At 40.0% G+C, this 19,373-nt stretch overlaps 1 protein-coding gene across 27 annotated transcripts in view; it reads left to right on the forward strand.

Annotated features, from left to right (window-relative positions):
- Positions 1-19,373, forward strand: part of MAPK8 (mitogen-activated protein kinase 8) — a 127,986-nt gene that overhangs the window by 9,534 nt on the left and 99,079 nt on the right. For 16 of the 27 annotated variants that reach the window (XM_054659545.2, XM_016918232.4, XM_016918226.4 and 13 more), the window contains one exon: positions 9,751-9,819. The exons of the other annotated variants lie outside the window; for them this stretch is intronic. The gene's annotated coding sequence lies outside the window, so the exon portion shown is untranslated. The remainder of the gene's footprint in view (positions 1-9,750; positions 9,820-19,373) is intronic. 27 annotated transcript variants of the gene reach the window in all.

The following is a 19,373-nucleotide window of genomic DNA, read 5'->3' on the forward strand; positions in this document are numbered from 1 at the left end:
GAGGTTTTGGTCCATTACAGACCACATATGTGACAGTGGTCCCATAAAATTATACCATATTTTTACTCTATTTTTTCTATGTTTAGATACACAAATACTTCCCGTTGTGTTACAGTTGCCTGCAGTATTCAGTACAGTAACATGCTGTACAGGTTCGTAGCCTAGGGTCAGTAGGCTACACCATATTATAGCTTAGGTATGTTGTACTATCTAGGTTGGTGTAAGTAGATTCCATGATGTTTGCACAGTGACGAAATTGCCTAATGATGCATTTCTCAGAAGGTATCCCCGTCCTTAAGCAAGGTGTGACTATATATATGTATAGGCTGCTTTCTATGTGCTTAGCACCCAGAGGCAGCTCCCGGAAATATAATTTAGTCTGGTGTCAGAGAGCATGCAGTCAAAGTAGAAGTCAAGATATGAGAAGTATGAAGTGAATGAATATAGACAGGAGGGTCTTAAGCTTGGAAAAATGCAAAAATCAAGTCAGGAAAGCACAGGAGTGAGAGGGTGCAAAGAGTGAGTTTGATTTGGCGACTGGATTGGGGCAGGTCGCTCATCCTTATAAAATTATATGGTAGTTAGGTACTTAGCTGAACTTCAGTAGAGATCGCATTGCTTAATGGGGATTAAATAGTTTATTTTCTGTCTCTTCTTCCCTTGCCCTGCTCCCACCAAAAAGCTAAGGCAGTTTTCTGCTGAAGGACGCATACATCGTTAAGTAAGCTAGAAACAAAAAGTTAGAACCTCGGGAAAACAAGTATCCAGACTATCCTAATGGTATAGGAGCTAGTGCATATTTGGTGCCTATCATATACCAGGCACTGTTCTTGTGCTTTATGTATGTTAAATTGTTTAAACATCCCACAGCAACCCTACAAGGTGGGCACTGTTACTCCCATTTTATACATGAGGAAACAGGCATAGAGAGATTATATGGGAAGTTGGTGATCTTGTTGGGTGGTTTTATTAAAGTGGGAAGAAAGAAGCCAAGTTGAAGATGGTTAAAAAACAATGAATGATTTTTCTTTTTAAAGACAGGGTCTCCCTCTGTTGCCCAGGCTGGAGTGCAGTGGTGTGATCATAGCTCACTGCAGCCTTAAACTCCTGGGTTCAAGTGAATCTTCCTGTCTCAGCCTCCAGCCTCCCGAGTAGTAGCTGGGACTCGGCTGGCGAATTTTTAAGTTTTTTGTAAAGATGGGGTCTCACTGTGTTGCCTAGGCTGGTCTGAAACTCCTGGCCTCATGTGATCTTACCACCTCCACCTCCCAAAGTGCTGGGATTATAGGTGTGAGCCACCACACCCAGCCCCTGAATGAAACACTTTGAAAAAGAGTGAGAAATGAGCAAGTGCTGACACAGTGGGTGCAGACCACTCTTTTAAGATTAGCTCTGAAGTGAACAAAGAAATGGGTTGGTGGATAAAGGAAATTGTGAGGCTCAGAAAATGAGTGAAAATGGCATTGCTGTATGTAGGAAAGGGGATGCAGAGTACAGGTAGAGAGTTTGGCCCTCAGTAGAGGAGAGATCTTTTCCATCTAACAGGAGGAAATGCAGAAAAGTTGTGTGCCCTTGCGAGGAAGTTTGGAAGTTGGAAGGTGAAGGCCTATTCTCCTGGCTTTCATCTTCTCTTGTGGTTTCTGTTTGCTCAATGAAGCATGAGATTCATACGGGCAGAAAGGGATGGGAGTTTGGGGAGTTTGAAGCAGTTTGCCAAGAAGTATTGATTGTTCATTTAAGGTTTAAAATCTTGACTTTAAAGTGATATTAGTCAGCCTGGTTTTGTGACCCCCCTCCCCCCAGCATTATTTAGCTGATTAGTTACAGGCACAGATTAAGGCAGGTAGTTGAATTTACCCAGGGTGAGATTTTGCCAGGTGTATTAGAGTTCTCCAGAGAAACAGCAAATCGGAGTTATAGGTAGATAGACTGAGATTTTAAGGCATTTGTTTTTGTGAGGGCTGGCAAGTCTGAAATCTGTAGGGCAGGCAGGAAATTCTTGGTCAGGAGTTAATACTGCAGCCTTGAGGCAGAATTTTGTTTTTCTCAGGGAAACTTGTTTTTGCTATTAAAGCCTTATCAAGTGATTGGATGAGGCCTACCCACGGTATCAAGGATAAGCTCCTGTACTTAAACTTGACTGTTTGTAGATATTAATCACATCTACAGAATACCTTCACAGCAACTACATTAGTGTTTGAATAACTGGGTACTACAGACTAGCCAAATTGACACTTAAAACTAACCATCACACCAGATCAGTTCAAAAGAAGGAAAGGGGGACAAGGGAAATAAGGACCTTTTAACTAGAATGCTTATTGTGGGGTGGTGGTTGAGTGTGTAACTGGCCACAGGGTTTGAGTAAGTTAACTTGAAAGATTGAATGCCATGGTCAGAGTGGAATACCTGAAAGAGAGATTTCACAAGTATGATAATTATTGACATTAATAATGCTCAGGTTAACTTTGGGTGTGGGCTTCCGAGGTGGAATTCAGAGACAAGTCCTGAACGTGAGGAGGCCAATGAGTTAAAGAGTCTGAGGTATTAAAAAAGGGTCAGTCTGCATGCATGGTGAAATCAGCAACTAGTGAGAGGAGTAAGGGTACGTACTGTAAACCAGTTGTAATATCCTCAATGAATAAGGAAGAATTGGAGGGAGGATAGACGATAACAAGAAAGGTTAAAGGTAGTGTAACAGGCTAAGTTTGCTTGTCACAAATTGGGAATTTCAGAAGGCCAAGTAAAGGAATTAGGATGATGAAGAATTGAGTCAAATGGAGGACGTACACAGCAGTGTGGCAGTGAGAATTCAGGGAATAATAGATAACCAGGGAGAGCTGGATTTTTTCTGGTGACCATAAGCAGGGATGTGAGGTATGAGAGGATTAGTCCTGATACAGGAGATGGTGGTTATCACTTTTAGTGTTGTAGGACTCTGTGGCAGTGCTTTCAGATTGTTACTCATGACCCATTAGTAGGTTATAGAATTTTGGGAGATCACAATTTCTGTTATGTTGTTAAAAGAAATGAAATAGAAAATACCATAGTGTGTCATGTGTAATAAGGGACTAAGCATTTTTTAACGGTTTTATTGAGATATAATTCACATACCATTATGGTTATCTATTTGAAATATACAGCTCAAAGCTTTTTTAGTATATTCCTGGAATAATGGAGCCATCATCACAACCTAACTTTAGAACATGTTTGTCACCCCAGAAAGTAACCTCATACTCACTAGCAGTCACTCCCCATTTCTTCACACACACCCCCTCCTCTCCCTGGCCCTAAACAGCCACTTACCCACTTTCTTCTCTATAGTTTTGTTCATTCTGGCTATCTCTTTTTTATTTTTTTGAGATGACGTCTTGCTCTGTTGCCCAGGCTGGAGTGCAGTGGCGTGATCCCGGCTCTCTACAGCCTCCACCTCCTGGGTTCAAGCAATTCTCCTGCCTCAGCCTCCCGAGTAGCTGCGATTACAGGTGCCTGCCACTAGGCCTGGCTAATTTTTTTGTAGTTTTAGTAGAAACAGGGTTTCACCATGTTGACCAGGCTGGTCTTGAACTCCTTACCTCAAGTGATCTGCCCACTTCAGCCTCCAAAAGTGCTGGGATTACAGGTGTGAGCCACTGCACCCAGCGCATTCTGGATATCTCATATAAGTGGAATCATACACTGTGCGATCTTTTGTGACTGGCTTATTTCACTTAGCATGATGTTTTTAAGGTTCATGTATCATGTATCAGTACTTCGTTTTTGTTTTTTTTTCTTTTCTTTTTTTTTTTGAGACAGAGTTTCACCCTTGTTGCCCAGGCTGGAGTGCAATGGCGTGATCTTGGCTCACTGCAACCTCTGCCTTCCTGGTTCAAGTGATTCTCCTACCTCAGCCTCCCTAGTAGTTGGGATTACAGGCGCATGCCACCACAGCCAGCTTATTTTGTATTTTTGGTAGAGATAGGGTTTCTCCATGTTGGTCAGGCTGGTGTTGAACTCCTGACCTCAGGTGATCCCCCACCTCGGCCTCCCAAGTGCTGGGATTTCAGGTGTGAGCCACTGCTCGGCCTTTTTTTTTTTTTTTTTTTTTTTTTAATTAGATCAGGTCTTGCTCTGTCACCCTGTTACCCAGGCTGGAGTGCAGTACCATGATCGTGGCTCACTACAGCCTCAAACTCCTGGGCTGAAGCAATCCTCCTGCCTCAGCCTCTTGAGTAGCTGGGACCACAGGCACATGCCACCACACCTGGCTAATTTTAAATTTTTTGTAGAGGCAGGCTCTCCCTATGTTTCCCAGGCTGGTCTTGAACTCCTGGGCTCAAGTTATCCTCCCACCTTGAGCTCCCAAAGTGCTGCTGAGATTAGAGGCATGAACCACAGTGCCTGACCTTCATTTCTTTTTATGGTCAAATATTATTTGGTTGTACGATATGCCACATTTTATTTACCTACACTTCATTTGATGGGCATTTGGATTGTTTCCACTTTTTGGCTATAGTAAGTAATATAGTACACAAGTTATGAATATGAACATTTGTACACAAGTTTTTTTGTGTTGTATGTTTTCATTTCTCTTGGGTATGTATCCAAGAGTGGAATTGCTGGGTCATATGGGTAACTCTATGCTTATTATTTTGAAGAACTGCCAAACTGTTTTTCAAAGTGGCTGCACCATTCTACATTTCCACCAGCAAGGTGTGAAGATTCCAAATTCTCCACATCCTATTCAAGCTTGTTATTGTCTGTCTTGAAAATAGCCATCCTGATGAGTGTGAAGTGATATCCCATTGTGATTTTAAATTGCACTTCCCTGATAGCTAATGATATTGAACATCGTTTCATGTGCTTCTTGGCCACTTTTATATCTTCTGGAGAAATATTTCAGATTCTTTGCCTATTTTAAAAATTGAGTTATTTATCTTTTTATTACGTTGTAAGAGTTTTTTTTTTTTTTTTAAGAGATGGGGTTCTTGCTCTGTCACCCATCCTGGAGTGCAGTGATGCAACCTGGGCTCACTGCAACCTCAAACTCTTGTACACAAATGATCCTCCCTCCCCAGCCTCACAAGTAGCTAGGACCACAGGTGTGCCCTGCTAATTTTTAAAATTTTTTGTAGAGATGGGGTCTCACTATGCCGCCTAGGTGCTGTAACTCCTGGGCTCAAGTGATCCTCCCACCTTGGCCTCCAAAAGTGCTGGGATTACAAACATGAGCTTCCTCGCCTGGCCAAAGAGTTCTTTATATATTATAGATACAAGTTGCTTAACAGATGTGTGGTTTATAAATATTTTCTCCTGTTTCGGAGGTAGTCTTTTTACTTTCTTGATGGCATCATTTGTAGCACAAAAAGTTTTAATTTCAGTGAAGAAATCCAATGTATTTGTTTTTCCCTTGTGCTTTTGGAATCTTTTATAAGAAGCCAATGCTTAACTCAAGGTCGTGAAGACAACTTCTGCATTTTCTTCTGAGTTTTATAGTTTTAGCTCTTACATTTAGGTCTGTGATCCATTTTGAGTTAATTTTATGGTGTATGGTATAAGGAAGGCATGTGAGGTAATTCTTTTGCATATAGACATGCAGTTGTCCTAGCTCCATTTGTTGAAAATACTGTTCTTTCTACCAAATTGTCTTGGGCATTCTTGAAAAAAAGGCAGATTTATTTCTGGACTCTGAATTCTATTCCATTGATCTATGTGTCTATTCTTAGGTTCCCACAGTGTGTTGATTACTGTAGTTCAGAATTTTTTGAAAGTTGTGTTTCACATAGATGTGTGAGTATATTTATATATAGATACACACAGAGGTGTGTGTGTAATGGGTTATGTTGGAAAATGTTGGAAAACCTATGGTGTCTCCCCATTAGAGTTCACTTGCTTGTGGCAACTTAGTGGAGTATGTTCCCTCTCAGGTAATATACAGAGAAGACAGGTTAGAGGGTCTGTCTGTGAGTGTATGAATTCCTTTTAGATTGGATGACTGATTTTTCTTACTTTAGTAAAGTTTTCAAGTGCATGTGGACTGAAGGGCAGTAAGGAGGGCATAGAACAGCTATGGGAATTCCTAAAGAATTCATCAGAGATGAATGTAACGATTATGGAGTGAAGTATTTGAAATTTTGAAGTTAGCAGGGTTTTGTACTGTGCCAGTCTTTCATGATTAAAAAAAAAAAACTTTTTTGAATATATTAAGCATGTCTGTGTCGGATAACTTAAGACATTATATAAGGAAAATTATATAGATAATTTAAGGTTTGGGAATGATGCTATCTCCTTCTAGAGAGGATTTTTGTTGACTTTGGCAGGAGGCAAGCTAGTGGCACTAGCAATCCCGAATCATCTTAATCCAGTCAGAGACTATGATGTTTCAAAACTGGGTTCCGGAGTCTACGAAGGCTGGTCTATTTTATGTTTTATTTACTTCTAGGTATGACCCCTTGGAGTTTTAGCATAAAGCCAGGGGTGTTATCAGCCCCACATGCCCCCACCCCCACACTTTCTTGGGCCCTTAACTCCAATATTTAATCCTCTCTAGTCATGTAAATCTATTGCAAGTTCAAGCTCAGCTTCTCAGCCACCTCTTTGGAATTGGCAGATCCCTTCAGGGGGAGAAATGGCCCCGGATGCCAGACTCCCTTATGAGCTTTTCCTTACTCTCCCAGATCTTGGTCTTCATGCTTTTTCACTACCTTGGCACTCTGATGCCCTCAAACAGGTTTTTTGGTTTTGATTTTTAAAACATTTTTTCTGGGGACTTGGGCAGGTGTCCAGTTTTTCTAGTTGCTCCCAGTACGATAATTGGTTTGAATTATCTAGTTCACCATTTTAAGGAAAGTGATTTGTTAGGTTGATCAAGGTTTATGTCATAAGATTCTCTGTTTGAAATTGTAGTATATGTGGTTTCAGTTTTTCCTGAGGGTAAGATTTTGGGTACCAGTTTCTACAGATTATAGAAATTATTAGAAAAGGGGGAAATAGCCTTAGGAATAGAAATGGGAGGGGAAATGGCAGAGAAAACTAGATATTTTTGCAAAGTTTGGGAAAGGTAAAGGTATAGGGTAACATTTTCATGTCTATTAGGAGTGTAAAAGGGCAGTCATGTATCAAAGGCGCTGACATATTTGTTGTAATGATATTGTCATAATTAAAAGGCTGTAGAATCTAGGTATTGTGGGAGTGGCTTTGAGAAGTATCTACTTAGTCGTGTTGAATAAAATTTTTAAATTTCGCAGAGAAACCCTAGGATACTGAGTCATTAATCGAAGGAGTCAACTTTGGGGCTGGACTTATGGTTGTGTCTTATAGCAGTATAAATCTGCGCAGCCAGTAGTATGTAAGGGATTGCAGAAAGAATTTAATTTCATAGAACCCATTATTAATATGAGAGATACAAAATGATACTGATTTTGATTTAGCATGCCATCTTCATTTATGTATGAAAATAAATGTAAGGTCTTAAAGGGTTTTTGTTTTTGATTCTCTAAGCTATTCCCATACTTCTTAAATTTCAAAATTACAAAGTTTTCCATGCATCTTAATCATTATAATTGAGGAAAAATGGTATATCTTTAATAGCCCCTTCTTCTCTTGAGAAAATGATAGATACTGGGTGTATTTCAGAAGGTTTTATCAGCAGAGTTTTGGTTGATATTTTAAACTTTTTGAGGATAGGAATTGTGTAGTAAAATGATGCCCTCTCTTTTTTGGCTCCATCTTCCAGTATATGTGTCATAGGAACCTGGTTTAAGTTCAGTGTGTTTCTTTGTTACACCTGTCAGTAGAATCGGCTATTACTGTTTTTTGGTTCCTTACAACTGAACATTTTGGTCACCGTCCTTACCCACTTTTTAAAGTGACTTCATTCTCCCACATCACTCCCAACTGAAGAATGTTCAGACATACACATTGAAAGAATATTATGGTAAACACCTGTATACTTCATTTGGATATTGTGGTTGTTAGCTTTTTTGTCATATTCGTTTATGTCTCTCCTAAAAGTAAACACATTCTCTTACATATGTCATACTTAAGCCCTTAATATCTAGTTCATATTCAAGTTTTGCTAATTATTCCCCCAAAAGGTCAGTTTGTGCGGCAACCAGGTACTGTGATTTCTCACCTAGTTTCCATAGCTCTTGTGAAGGTGTTTTCGTGCATGGATAGTGTTCAAATTGATGTTTCTGTTAGGGGACAATCACTGGAGAGTCCTATTCTTCCATCTTATTCTGCCCCTCTCCTCCAAAAAGGTCAACTTGTAACTGGTTTTTTCAAACCAGTATTCAATCAGTTTATGAACTACATTTGATCGTTGTTGCTTTAGTCACTTTTAACATACAACAGTTGTCCTGTTTTCTATTTTTTTTTTTTACACTCATGATATTGGCTTCTTGAAGAGACCAGGCCATTTGTCATATAGAATGTTTCCCATATTTTGGATTTGTCTGATTTTCTTGTAGCAATTAACTTTTATCTGAATTCCCACTGTATTTCCTAAAGTAGAAGATTGAGCCTAAAGACTGGATTATATTTAGTTTTTTTTGGCTTAGTTACTCCTGTGTACGTTATATTGACTCATAACACAGGCATCAGGTGGTTTGCCTAAAGTGTGATCATTTGGTGTTAAGATGGTATTCACCAGATCTATCCATTATAACAATGGGTTTCCCCTTGACAATCAGCAGATCAGTGAGATGACATTTTGGTTCCCTTTGAATATCCTGTTTTCCAGCAGCCTTTTACCTGTGTGTTGAGTGTCTCGTGGTGAGCTTTGAATCAGTTATTTCATTTGGGCTTGCAAATGGTGTTTTTTTGTTTTTGTTTTTTGTTTTTCTAACCCTATCATCCTTTTTTTTTTTTTTTTGATATGGAGTCTTGCTCTGTCACCCAGGCTGGAGTGCAGTGGCACAATCTCTGGTCACTGCAACCTCCACCTCCTGGGTTCAAGCGATTCTCTCACCTCTGCCTCTCGAGTAGCTGGGACTACAGGCACGTGCCACCATGCCTGGCTAATTTTCATATTTTTAGTAGAGATGGGGTTTCACCATATTGGCCAGGCTGGTCTCGAACTCCTGACCTAAAGTGATCTGCCCACCTTGGCCTCCCGCCTATCATCCTTCTTGATCAATTAATATTAACCAGCTTTCCTCTGTTAAGAAGACCTTTCCCTCTTGTCAACTGGGATTGAACTACAGTTCTTCCTAACAAGATGAGATAAATGTTTATTTCTCTTCAATATACCAACTCTTTTTAACATACCAATTTTGAAAATTTAACCAATTTGGAGTAGTCATCTTCAAAAAGTGGCACATAACTTTCAGTCTCTCGGTATCACAGGGATTTTTGTTTTTTTTCAGAAGTTTTATGATCATTTCAGTCATTCTTTTTAAAATAGTCTTCATTTGTAGAAGTTTTAGTTTTACAGAAAAATTGAGTATATACTACAGTTTCCATATACCCCAGACCCAATTTCTCCTATAATTAACATCGTATGTTTGCATGGCACATTTATTACAATTAGTGAAAAGTATTGGTACATTATTAACTAAAATCCATAGCTTATTCAGCTTTTCTTAGTTTTTAGCTAGTGTTTTTGTTTTTGCAAGATCCCATCTGGAATACCACATTACATTTTGTTGTCATATCTCCTTAGGATTTCTTAGCTGTGAGTTTCTCAGATATTCCTTTTTGTGATTACCTTGACTGCTCAAATATTTTGTAGGATACCGTTTTATTGGAATTTGATGTTTTTCTCATTTTTAGACTGGCCTTATGGGTTTCTAGAAGGAAAATCACAGAGGTAAAGCATCATTTCATCACATCCTGTCAAGGGTATGTACTGTTAACATAATTTATGACTTGATTTTGACTTTGATCACCTGGCTGAGGTAACGTTTGTCTGATTTTTCCATTGTAAAGTTACTCTTTTTTCCTCCTTTTCATACTGTAGTATTGGGGAAAGGTGACCATGCACAGCCCACACTTTAGGGAGTTATGTCCTGCTTCTTGACGGCAGAGTATCTACATAAATTATTAATATTTGGAATCCTTCTGTGCAGGAGATTTTTATTTTCTCCCATTTAGTAATTTATTCAGTCATTTATATCAGTATGGACTCATGGTTGCTTATTTTATACTTTGGGTTATAGTCCAATACTATTAATACTTAATTTTGCTACACACATTGTTTCAGATTTGGCCATTGGGAACCCCTTTAGTTAGCTCCTGTGCCTGTGACATACTTCCATCGGTGTGGGTGTTTTTTGAGCACTTACTTTCTGGCACTGCAGGATACTCCCAGCTCATCTTGTATGTTTTCTACCCTAGTCCTGGGATCAGCCATTTCTCTAAGGAGCACTGTTTCCTTTAATTAGAAAATGGTATTAGAAACAAAGATCTAGGTGCACTTGTTGCTACTGGGATGTTGTGTTTTAGGTACTCTCAGCAGATAGAGCAAGTAAATATATTCGTATATTAGAAATATCTGTATATCTTATAAGTATTTAATATTATATATCAGTATTTATATGTGCATAAATATTTGTAACCATCTGTATCTATATAAGCTAAACATGAATTCTTAATGTCTTCAACTCTAATCTATTACCATACGGATCATTCCTGGTCCTCCCCTTACTGACCAGTAAATTTCCTCCAATAGCGGGAAACCTGCCTCCCAGCACACACCATTTATTTACTTAGTTGTTCAATTCCAACATAGGTCTTATAGCAGTATGAGAATTGTTAACTCACACCCAATGGAAACAGCTGTATCAACTAGGAGGGTTTTTTGTTTGTTTGTTTTTTGTTGTTCAATTCTTCAGAAATTTCTAAGTGGACAATCATGTCATCTGCAAACAAAAACAGTTTTATTTCTTCTCCCCCCTCCATCTGTATGCCTTTTCTTCCCTTTTATTGTCTTATTGCAGTATTTAGGACTTTAGGTATGATGTTGAATAGGAGTAATGGGCGGAGACATTTTTGCCTTATTCTTGTTCTTGGGGGGAAAGTATCTAGTTTTTCACCATTAAGTACTATGTTCACTGTAGAGGGTTTTTTGAGGGGAGTAGAGTAGATTTTTTTAAAAAATCAAATTGAGGAAATTCTTCTCCATTCTTGGTTTTCTGACCATTTTCATCATGAGTGGTGTTAGATTTTGTCAGATGCTTTGTCTGCATCCATTGATATGACCATTTGATTTATCTTCATTAGCCTGTTGATGTGGTGGATTAGGGTTACATTAGTAGATTTTAGAACCAGCCTTGCATACCTGGGATAAATCTCTCCTGGTTATGGTGAATAATTCCTTTTCTACATTATTGGATTCAATTTACTAATATTTTGTTGAGGATTTTTGTTACCTGTGTTCATGAAAGATACTGGTCTGTAGCTTTCTTTTCTTACAATCTCTTTGTTTTATTATTATTAGAGTAATGCTGCTCTTTTAGAATAAGTCAGGAAATGTTCCTTCTGTTTTTATTTTCTGCAAGATATTGTAGAGAATTGGTATCACTTTTTTCCTTAAATGTTTGGAATAATTCACCAGTAGAACTGTTCAGGCCTGGTGTTTTCTGTTTTAAAAGGTTAATAAGTGTTGATTCAATTTTGTAATAGATACAGATCTATTCAGATTATTGATATAGTTTCTTTAATAGTTAACAGGTTTGTTCAGGTTATCTGTTTCTCTTTGTGAGAACTTTGGTAGATTGTGTCTTTCACAGAATATTGGCTTATTTCATCTTACTAAATTTTTGGAGTACAGAGTTGTTCATAGTATTCCTTTGTTGTACTTTTAATGTACTTGGGATAAGTAATGATGACCCCTCTTCCATTTGTTACATTAGTAATTTGTGCCTTCTCTCTTTTTCTTCTTTTGTTTTTTTTGAGACAGAGTCTCACTGTCACCCAGGCTGGAATGCAGTGGTGCGATCTTGGCTCACTGCAACCTCAGCCTCCTGGGTTCGAGCGATTTTCCTGCCTCAGCCTTCCAAGTAGCTGGGATTACAGGTACATGCCGCCATGCCCAGCTAATTTTTGTATTTTTTAGTAGAAATGGGGATTTCACCATGTTGGCCAGGGTGGTCTTGAACTTCTTGATTAGTCTGGCTAGAGGTTTAACAGTTTTATTTATATTTTCAATGAGCCAGCTTTTTTTCTTTTCTTTCTATTTTCCTGTTTTTAATTTCACTGATTTTGACTGTAATTCTTTTTTTTCTTCTGCTCACTTTAGGTGTTACTCTTTTTGATGATCAGTTGTCTCACATTTGGCCAGTGAGAGTCTCTTGAGGTGGCTGCTGTGTCCATTTTGATCTGACCTGGTTGATCGTTGAATGCTTCCTTGCTTTCTGGCAGGATAAAATGTTTTTCAACCTGTACTTATCTTGCCTTAACCTGGGACACTCCATTTCTTTAGGAAGTTGGCTTCAGTCTTAATTTTATGTGATTGCTCACTTCTTTCATCTAAACTTTAAACAGATTTGACACATTGAGATCAGCACTTTTGCCTTTTTTTGGTAGTCAACAAGAGCAACTGAGGTGTCCTGTTGATGCTAGTATTTAATGTGTCTTAAAACTTGTCTTAAAAACAGAACATTTTCCTGTTCAATTTATATAAGCAAAAAGACACTTTAACTGTATCCAGCCAAACTCTTCTATGGCATCTCTGAAAGTAATTTATACTTTGCCAGTTTGTACTTTTGCTAAGAGATAGTTGAAAACCACACCTTTTTAAGAAGTTCAGAAATTGAGGATGCGGTATTCTGAATTATCTAATTTGATTTTTCTGCATCTCTACAATTGTTTCATTACTTAGTAAAGCGTTTCCAACTTTAGCTTCAGGGTTTTTCTTTTACTTTTAACAAATATTATGTGCCAACACTTACAAATAGTAACTCATTTAATTATTTTAACCTTGCTGGTAGATATGGTTATTCTCCTCTCTCCCTCATAGATGGGGAAACTCAGGCAAGATGAAGTTAAGTAACTTGCGCAGGCTCATACACGAGTGGCAGGGCCAGAGTCTGACTCCAGACAGTCGGCTCCAGACGCCAAACTCCTAGCCACTGCTTTGTGCTGCCCCTCTTTCCTCTGCTAGTTAAGTCGAAAAAGTTGTTTGTGATTCTGCATCTTGCTTTCCTCTTCTCTTATTAATTATAGTATAATGGGTGTCACTCTTATTACCATAAGCCTTAGTATGGCATTGCGAGCACCAGTTAATTAAGCAATAATGTTTTGAGATCCCTAATTGGAAGAATTCAGAGCGGTATATTGCTTTGAGCTAGTTGGCCCTTTGCTGCAACTCTGGCCATGAGACGTTATCTTGAATAGTGATAATGTGTAAAAAGATGAGGCCTCCTTTTTTAAAAAAAAAAAATTAAATTCATTTAGAGTATGAATTTTAAAGTAGTGTAGTCAGTGATGATACAAGATCAAAGAATAAGTGAAAACACTTCATAAGGCACAGAGAGCTAAATGTGTGTAACTGTTTTATTGGTGTACATAGTTACTGCTGGAACTACAGAGGAAGAATCATTATTTTATGGGAAGAACATATGTTACTGGAAATCCTAGATTCTTAGATCACAATTCTAAATTCCAGTTCTTTGATGTGTTAACATAGGGTCCATTGCATCCTATTTACTGGTTTATTTTTATCCTTGCTCTGCTTCTTCATAATTGTAATTAAGTAAAACTTTGGTTCCCCAAGGTCAGGGCATACTCTTTTTGAAAATAATATTAACTACTGCTGATGAGAGGAAGAGAGCAACAGGAAGCATTTAAAAAAATTTTTTTTAAACTAACGGCAAATATAGAATATTTAGGAAAAAGGTAAAGATTAAAAGTACCTATAGCTAGTAATATTTTGGTGTACTTCTTTTTATGTATTTTGTGCACATGTGAGAGAGATTTATATACATGGGTACACACATGTATAATTTGTAAGGATACAAAAATCATATTAGCTTACGTTAATTGAGGACTAGAGTACTGATAACTGCTTTTATTTAAGTCTAGGAAATAGATTTTTTTTAAAAGAAATGTATTCTTAATAGAGAAATAATTTTTATAAAATAAGAGATTTGCAGCATTGCTTTTTTTGTATAAGTATGCTAAGACTACCATCTCTTTATTTAACAGGAAGGAGTTTTAAACTTTAACTTAATAGGAAGATGTTTCAGGGGTTCTCTGAAGTCAAGAATGTTTTCATATAATACTAGAAGTGTTATTTGCCTTTTTCATGTCTGTTCTCAAGAGTTTTTCTGAGGCCATGTGACTTGCCCTGTGATGTGGCAACAGACTGTATAGAAGCAAATGAGAGAACCCAGCTGTCTGAAATTAAGCCAGACCATAAAGGGATTTGCAGAAATGTAAAACAATGTGTGAGAAACGCATTCACCCGTCCAAACCCAATGAATGGACTCAGAGACATAAAGAACAGCGGAAGTGAGACTTTCAATGGCAGTCTTGCAAGATCAGGTGTCTGGTAGGCAGGCACACCCGGGGCAGGTACAGCAGGTAATTTATCTCCTAGCACGCAGGTCCCTTCCCCAGTTCCTCACTGGTCGAGTACTATGGGGTTACAGTCTTCCCGGACGTTGCCTAAGTTTCATTATCCCCCTTAAAAGGTTATACTCCAGTCCCCTTCCCCACTTAACTTTCAATTTCCCAATAGCAAAACTTTCTTCCCTTTTATGGGCTGACCCCTCCTCTACATTCTGATCACTTATCATGACTTTATAGGTGCATGAGCCATGCGATTTGTCACATCCGCAGGCTGACTGCCAGTACTTAGATTTCTTTCTCGGTCTAGAATGGATGGATTGTCAATGGTAATGAGTATAGGATTGCATTCTAAATTGTGGCAGTTATTTGGCAGGGAGCCCTTGGACAGATGTAGTTTATTCTTCAAGGGTCTCCAGCTTAGAGTTACCCACCCCGTTTACTGTCCAACCCTGAAAATGGGTAGTCCACCATACATCATCCCAGCTGGGTGGGGCAGGGTGATGCTCTACTGTAACCTGTATCTGGTTCAGGGCAAAGATACTTATCTGCCTGCAAGAGCTATCCCTGATTTTCCAAATTCCCACAAGGTAAGACCTGGCAGGCATCAAATCTTACAGTCTGGGATGCTACTGTCTTGGTTACACTAATTACCAACCTCATTGGATAGGGAGGAGTCCCCTGCCAGTTTCCATTTTGACTTTCTGCTTTTTGTATAGTAGCCCATCCCAGCCATATTAACTTCGAGAAATGGGGCCAACCCATGTTTTCTTTTTAGATTTTTCTCAGAGTTAACTTTAAGGGTTCCTCAGTGCACTTTCCGCTAGTCTTTTCCCCTCCCTTCCAGGGTCTCTTTTACCAATCCCTTGACTCAAGGATAGTGAGTCCACCCCTGTTCAGCTGTTTGCACAGCTGTCTTAGTGGGGACCTTCCCAGCTTGGGTGGAGCTTGTCTTCTTTCCAAATCTTAATCAGCACCAAGTTGCCAGGCTGGAAGTGGTGAACCGTGAACTCAAGAGGTGGCATTTGAGTCAGAAGTCCTCTTAACCTAAGGGATGACAGGGTGGAGGATATGGCCAGTATATAATTTCTTAAGCATTGATCCATGGTTTCCATAGTAGGGAGGATCTGTAGCTCTGCCCAAATATGGGAGCCCCTATAATAACTCATAGGGGGATAATCCCAAGTATTTTCTTGGGGCTGTCATAATCCTAAGGAGTACTATTGGGAGACATTTGGTCCAGGGTATTTTAGTTTCTAGATTAGTTTGGTGATTATGCTTTTTGAGAGTTTGATTCATTCTTTCTACCTTTCCAGAGGAAGGGGGATGCCAAGGGGTATGATAATCTCATCTAATTTGTAAACCTTCCATAATTCCCCTTAACACCCTTGAGATAAAGTGGCTCCCATTGTTTGAATCAATATTTTCTACCAGGTCAAATCTAGGTACAGTCTGTTCTAATGTTATTTTGACCACATTACTGGCAGTGGCTGTTGGAAGGGGAAAGGCTTCCACCCAGCTGGAAAGGTGACCTACAATCACCAGTAAATACATCAGTCTTCCTCCTTTGGGCATTTCTGTGAAATCTACTTGAATGCTTTGAAATGGTCTTAGTCTGGGAGGTCTTCCTCCTGTGGCCTGTTTTCTGATCACCTTTTTGTTTATCCTTTGACAAGTTACACAACTTCCACATACTTGTTTAGCAGGGGTATAAATCCCTGTACACCCATACCCTGTTGCATCATGCAGAGTCGGGGATCCCCAATGACTCCTTTTGTGTAATATAGACGTTAGCTCTCTCATCAGGGGTTTACTTATTTTTCTTCCATCGGGAAGTATCCATCTCATCTTCAGTTTGAGTGACCCCTATCCTGTCTAATTCTTCCTTCTCCTCTCTGATAAACTGGGGCCTTAATACTACCTTAGGGATGTCTGGGATCAGGCTAAATAGTCTAATTTCTTCCTCCAGGGAGGCTTGCTTAGCAGCTTCAGCTGCAAACCTGTTTCCTACAGCTTCTATAGTGTTCCCTTTCTGAAAACCATTTACATGAACTATGGCTGCCTCTGCTGGAAGCAAGAGGCTTTCTAAAACCTATTTGGCCAGTTCCAAATGTACCAATTATTTTCTCCTGCTATTTATTAGGCCCCACTCTGTCCAGATTTTTCCAAAAGTGTGTACCACCCCATAGGCATACTTAAAATCAGTGTATATAGTGCCTTTTTGGCCTTCAGGGAGCCTTAGGGCCTGGTTAAGAGCATATAATTCACAGGTTTGGGCTAACCAGCAATTAGGTAATCTTCCTTTCTCACATAAGGAGTGTTTATTTCCATCAATGACACCATCACCGTTATGTCCCTTGCCATCTATCACTGGAAACAGCCCATCCACAAACAGCCTTATCTCATCATGTAGTAGAGCTTCCCTAAGGTCTGGTCTAACTTTGGTTTGGTATTCTGTGATATCTAAGCAGTTATGATCTGATGTCTCTTTGTTCTCCTCTCCTTTCCCTAGAAAACTGTCTGGATTCAGGCAAGTATTTGTTGTTACGACCAAGTCATCTTTTTCTAGTAATACAGCCTCATATTTTAGAATCCGAGAATCAGTTAACCATCTTCCAGCTTTTTGATTTAATATATTCCTGACTAGGTGTGGGGTGCTTACTATTAGGGCCCCACCAAAGGTTAGCTTTCTAGTCTCCTCTACCAGCAGGTCTGTGGCAGCTATTGTTTGCACACATTTGGGCTACCCTTGAGAGACAGGATTGAGAAGCTTGGAGACAAAAGCAGCAGGTTGCCTTTTCCCACCCCATATTTGAGTGAGCACCCCAAGGGCCATGCCCTGGTCTACTGTTAGAAACAGGTGGAATGGGTTCTCTAAAGATGGGAGGGCCAGGGCTGTAATGAGGGCCTGGTTTAGCTCTTTCACTGCCTGAATTTCTTCTGAGGACCACTGCAAGTGATCAGGTTCCTCTTCTAATAACTTGACCGGCCGGATGCAACAGGGAAAGAAGAAGGAGTGGGGACACGGGGCAGAGCCAGTCCTCCTGTTTGGGGCCTGGGCCTAGGAAAGCTAACTAGGGGCAGGAAAGGGGAGCCCCAGGCTGTGGATGCCTCTTCGGGGGAACGTTGGGTCAGCAACGGCCAGAGGAAATCCTAAGGCCAAACAGTATCTGTGGCCTCCCTACCTTTGGGCATCTTCTGGTCGCCAATTTGCTGCAAGTCACAGCTCCCAAATCTGGTTGTGCAGGCTCCAAAGCAGTGGAGCCTGGCGCTTCTGCCATCTCCACCTCCTGGATCTCAGAGTTGCTGGATGGCTCCACCCACCACCCGCTGAGCTGGCCCCACTTGGGGCTGGCATTGGTGGACAGCATGTTCCGGGCGCCTCTGCTCCTCTTTGCTGGGGCCTGCACCTTTCCCGGCTGCTGACTCATAGATGTCAGAGCTGCAGGACGGCTCCACAGAAGCCCTGTGTTTAGGACACCTCATTAGTGAAGGAGAGCGGAGAGTAAACCCAAGGGGCTATCCAGAGGAATGTCAGATGGAGTCTCTTTGGCTCCCTCTTTCCTTTGTCCCCTAAGCCTAGAATTTCTGTTTCTCATTTTCAGTCAGTCTCTGTGTCTGAGCTTTTCCCTGTGTACTCAACTCCCCAACTGGAGATTTCTTGCACACCCCGAGAATCGCTTTGTCTGTCTCTGGCCGTTTCCCTCGCAGAACGGAACTGCAGATTGGGACTCTGCACTTGCCTTGTATCTGGGATATGTCTCAGTCACACACACTCGACCTCCAAAAATGCCCAACCACCAAGGCAGTACTTAGAGTCCAATTTTCCTACCTTGGCTTGTGCATGAGGTTTCCTGGTTGCTGCAGTGCCTGCTTTTCTCCGTATGTCACCTCCACTGCCTCCTGAATAACAGTCTCAGGTTTGTCTATGGCCTTTGCAAGGAGCTGGGACACTCAGACAGAGCGGGCCACCTAAATCGGGTGAGATGCATCTCCCTTTTCGGCCGGAGTCTGACTCTACGCAGGCATAAAGATCCCAGACGGGCCCCCAAGTTTGTAAGGGAAACATTCACCCGTCCAAACCCAAATAATGGACTCGGAGACGTGAAGAACAGCGGAAGTAAGACTTTTAGTGGCAGTCTTGCAAGATCTAGGTGTCTGGTAGGCACACACACCCACAGCAGTTACAGCAGGTAATTTATCTCCTAGCACGCAAGTCTCTCCCCCATTTCCTCACTGGTCGAGTACTATGGGGTTACAATCTTCCCAGACGTTGCCTAAGTTTCATTATCCCCCTTATAAGGTTATACCCCAGTCCCCTTCCTCACTTAAGTTTCGATTTTGCGATAGCAAAACTTTCTTCCCTTTCATGGGCTGACCCCTCCTCTACATTCTGATCACTTGTGACTTTCTAGGTGCATGAGCTGTGTGGTTTGTCACATCTGCAGGTTGACTGCCAGTACTTAGATTTAGCATGCCTTGAAAATGGATCATTTAAAATGTTTTCTCACACAATGGCACTCTTTTCACCAGGTTTTCCTTTTTTTTAAATTGTCGTTTTCCATCAAAATTCTAGTTAATCATGCAGTGGAGGTTTATTATGTTTAAATAAATTTTAAAAAGTTTAAGTGCTCACTTCTGTCTAATATATTAAATATTGATATATCAACATAAATAAAAGCTTCTGTTAACAAAGTTCTTTGTTTAAAAAGTATAAAGGAATAGTGATAACCAAAAAGTTTGACAGCTGCCATATTATATAATATCAAAAAATTATTTATTACTTACTACTCATCTCACCAGCAAAATCATTGGATCCTGCACAGGGATAGATACAAATTTTGCAAAATTTTAATTTTCACTTGATAGTTTGAATTTTTTCATTG

Source organism: Pan troglodytes, chromosome 8 (assembly GCF_028858775.2).
Source record: "Pan troglodytes isolate AG18354 chromosome 8, NHGRI_mPanTro3-v2.0_pri, whole genome shotgun sequence".
NCBI lineage: Eukaryota > Metazoa > Chordata > Mammalia > Primates > Hominidae > Pan > Pan troglodytes.